General features: G+C 39.8%; 1 long non-coding RNA gene across 4 annotated transcripts; it reads left to right on the top strand.

The window, feature by feature from the left end:
• Window positions 1-439: 439 nt before the first annotated feature.
• LOC132891283 (uncharacterized) lies at window positions 440-2,459 on the top strand. Of its 4 annotated transcripts, none has more exons than XR_009655303.1 (4): window positions 440-554; window positions 814-873; window positions 1,027-1,632; window positions 2,110-2,459. It is a non-coding gene; the product is annotated as an uncharacterized LOC132891283 (long non-coding RNA). The 4 variants fall into 4 exon arrangements; XR_009655302.1 differs by having other exon boundaries at window positions 814-922; XR_009655301.1 differs by having other exon boundaries at window positions 814-951.
• The last annotated feature ends 1,763 nt before the right edge of the window (window positions 2,460-4,222 follow it).

Here is a 4,222-nt window from a genome sequence, read left to right as displayed (position 1 = left end):
TGAATGTTGAATTGGATCTCTGACTGTCAACTTAAACATCTACCAGCTTCCAAACTATCAAAAGTGCACTTTTCCTGATGTAAAAGATTGTCTGAGATGTTACACTTTTAAATCATTTTTTATTGGGCGTAAAACCAGCTAGCAGTTATGCCACACGGGGGCGCTCTTGTCCAAGGAATTACTGGTAACAGAGTTGCCAGTCTATTGTGAAATACCCTCAAAACTAAAGTATGTTAATCCATGTCTTTGCATAGTTTCCTGCTGCATGCTGAACTCGAGTTCATATTTAAGACGTATAGTGTCGTGATAAAGTCGTTACCGTGTCGTCTCTAACATATCGTTAACAGAATGGAAATTAAATTATAACGTCTGAGCAAATACCTGGCAACCATTAACTATGTTGTGACGTCATCACCGTGCGGCCTTTTTCCGGCTTGTCGCACAAATTCCTTCTTCCTTTTCTGTTCTAAGTGCAGGAAGGGTGCACGTGCTAGCTCAAGATTTATAACCAAGCTAATGCTAAAACGCATGAAAGATGAGCAGATGGATAACAGGTATGTCTAATCTCTGTCGGTTTGGATTATGATGTAACTATCTAGCAGGACTTGGTGTTAAAAATAAAGATGCATCTAAAAATCTACATGACCCAGAATCGTGTATGCTATCAATCACGTGCAATGATGACTCTTCTTTACTGAGGTTAAAACTAGTGAAAGGTTAAAGCATGTATTACCTGAGCGCGTGTTGGGTGGTGATCTGCTGTAATTAGTTCAGAAACCAAAGGCTTCCTGGTCACTTTGACTGTTCCCACAGAGCCGCCATGATTTCTGCTGATCACAGTCCTGGATAGGATGGACACCAGGACATGTGTAGGTATGTAGAGGACCATAACAAGCTGCCTTTCTGTGGATGCAGACGGAAGGTATATGAGATCTAGCCGTCTGAGTAATGGTGAGAAAATGAAATGATCTCTGAAAGTATAACACCTCATTTCATTATCTGTAACCGCTTTATCCTATTCTACAGGGTCACAGGCAAGCTGGAGCTTATCCCAGCTGACTACGGGTGAAAGGCGGTGTACACCCTGGACAAGGTCATCACAGGGCTGACACATACACAGACAACCATTCACACCTACGGTCAATTTAGAGTCACCAGTTAACCTAACCTGCATGTCTTTGGACTGTGGGGGAAACCGGAACACCCGGAGGAAACCCATGCAGACACGGGGCGAACATGCAAACTCCGCATAGAAAGGCCCTCACCAGCCACGGGGCTCGAACCCAGACCTTGCTGTGAGGTGACAGCACTAACCACTACACCACCATGCTGCCCGAAAGTATAACCATGATTAGTAAAATGTCCTAATTCATGGCTACATGTTAAAGCAAAGCTCTTAAATATTTTGACTGATGTTTACTGTGTGCAGTGATGACTATCTTCTACTGAGGTTATAACCAGTGATCCTAATAGCATGTATTACCTGAGCACACCACCTCTTCCTGTGAAGGACTTCAGGAAGTGAAGGCTTGAGGTAACTTTTTTTTTTTGTGTGTGTGTGTGGTTTTTCCCTATAGGTGAATTGATTTGATTCTCCGATGGCTGAAGGGTGCAGTACCAAGTCCTTTTGAGGTAAATTAATTCATTATGCATGTTAGCCCAGACATTGTTAATCTTCATGAATGGTTGGATCACATCTGAAAGTAATGGAGATGGAATTATTCAGGCATGATTTAGTCAGATAAGAAGTTAATCAAGCAGTCCTGAGTGAGATGTGCAAGGATGAACCCCAAACTGCTGAGGTTATAACTAATGAAACTGCATGTATTACCTGAGCACATATATTGGTTCTCTTGAGTGTAAAGGACTGTAGGGGATTTTTTTTTTGTGTGTGTGTGAGAACCTCCACTTTTTGATGGAATTTGGTGTTGGGTTTTGTGGAACTACGGTCGTGGTGATACCAATACAGAACCTTATGTAAGTGGAGACTGGAAAAGTATGTGTATCACAGGGGTTCTGGAGGTATCCTACTCCCCTGTTTTCACTCAACATACTAGCATTGATTTTAAATAAAACTAAGGTAATTACTGTTTTTGTACTCTGTTACAGGTGCAGACTGGGATTGATCTACATCTCTGAACTTTGCATGCTATATTGGCTACAAGCTAAATTTTATACATTTAGAACTGGACCAGCAGTTCATTTGGAATTTGGTTCCAAGGAGAATGCAAAGTATTATGCAGATGGACTTAAACACCAGTGTAAACTAGATGTAATGGATGAAAAGCCAAATGAGGCATGTTGGAGGAGAGATACTAATTTATATTTTTTAAAAAGAAACCTGGAATGGCACTCTGGACCCTGCTGTTGTGCCAAGTGAGTTGATTTCATTGGTAGTAAATGAGTTGTTCATATTTAATTTTTAAAGTCTCTTTGTTAATAAATTGAACTGGATCTGGTCTGTTGCTTGTTCTTTTTTTAAAATAATTCACTAAAACGCAAGCAGAAATTCTATGACCTATAGAGAGCACCTCAAACATTGCTGAATAATCACAAATATTCTATAAAATCAGCATTAAAGAATTTAATTTCCACTCAAAGTAATTCCTTTTTTATTTTTAAAGTTAGGACTTTACATGATGTGCTATTCTCAATTATGTGCCATAAATTCTTTCCTTAAAGACATGATAGGTTATTCATTTCAGAAGGCTTTTTCCCCCCTCCCTTCTGAAACTTTTTTTACATCCTGCCAGCATTGAATAAACCAAGTGCACTGGCATTGAAACAATTTGATGGCCTATCTACCTACCTGTGTACACGCTGCTCAGTGCGCGCATGACCCTTGTCCTTCAGCGGTAGTCAGGCAGTGTGTGTTTATGCCTTTTGAAGGAGTACTGTAGCTTTGGGTAGAGCACTGAAGGGAGGAAGTGGGGTGATGTGGTCTCCTTCCCTAGATACTGAGTTTCTTCTTACGGGTTTCTCAAATTTACTAGCCTATCTTCATAAGGAATGCAAACATTTTTTCTTGGAAAACATTTTGTTCAGTTGCTAGGAACTGTTTATCCACATCCTTTTTCCCCTGGATCCCATACCACATAAAATCAAGCATTTACAACACCTATGTTCTTCCTGTAGTTTTATATGGACTAGAATGTGTCAACTGGACTTCTGCTGCACTACAGAAACTGGAAGTCTTTCAAAATCCTGTAATGAGACTTAGGACTAACATCAAGCTCTCAGACCATGTCAGAATTGAAGATCTTAAATAACTTAATTGCCACAAATCATCTCTGTCATCAAGAGTAAAGTACTCAAACTGTTTGGCCAAATAAAACGAATGGATTGTGGCATCAAGATCTGTTTGGAAGGCATGATTAATGAAAAGAGAAACAGGAGCTGGCAACCTAAGAGATGGATATATAATGTCACAGTATGAACAGGTCTTGATATAAATTCCCTGAATGCTCTTGCCAAAGATCGAGATCTATGGAAGCAACTGTCATGTTAGTGTGCATTCTGCCACAGCTGGAGATAACCGTTAATGATTTTCCCCTGGGGAATAAGTTTGATTAAATATCAATCCTTTTTTTCCCCCCTCCTGTTACTACCCAGAACAAAAGCAACACTTTTGTTGAAAGCTCTTTGAATATAACATGTATGAAACAGTTGGAAATTTGCCAGGAATTGGACCCTTGACCACACTGATCACCCACACAGTGAGGAGGATGGTGGAGAGAAAGAGCCTAAAGACCGGTCAAGACCAACCATGAAACTTAAAAGAATAAATAAAAATATGAATGTTCTTTCAAACAGCTTCTTATAAAAGTAACAAGAAAGAAACCCTTCTTTAGCGTGTCTCACAAATGCGAGCACCTGAACTTCACTTGGCATCATTAGAATTACACTTGGCATTGTGTGTTGTTGCGTGGAACAAAAATCAATTTTGGTTATGCAAACCTTCAGCATACTTGGTGGCAAAAGGGAACTGTACACTGGCATGCAAAAGTTTGGGCACCCTTACTGAATGTGTCCGTTACTGTGAATAGTTAAGTGAGCAGAAAATGAACTGATCACCAAAAGGTATAAAGGTAAAGATGACATTTCTTTTCAGTATTTTCTGCAAGACTTGTGTATTTTTTTGTACAATTGGAGAGTGAAAAAAGAAAAGGAACACCATGCAAAAGTTTGGGCACCCCAATACATTTGAGTTCTCAGGTAACTT

The sequence above is a fragment of the Neoarius graeffei genome, chromosome 9 (assembly GCF_027579695.1).
Source record: "Neoarius graeffei isolate fNeoGra1 chromosome 9, fNeoGra1.pri, whole genome shotgun sequence".
Classification (NCBI taxonomy): Eukaryota; Metazoa; Chordata; class Actinopteri; order Siluriformes; family Ariidae; genus Neoarius; species Neoarius graeffei.
The sequence above is the reverse complement of the archived record's forward strand: the minus strand, read 5'-3'. Positions and strand labels throughout refer to the sequence as shown.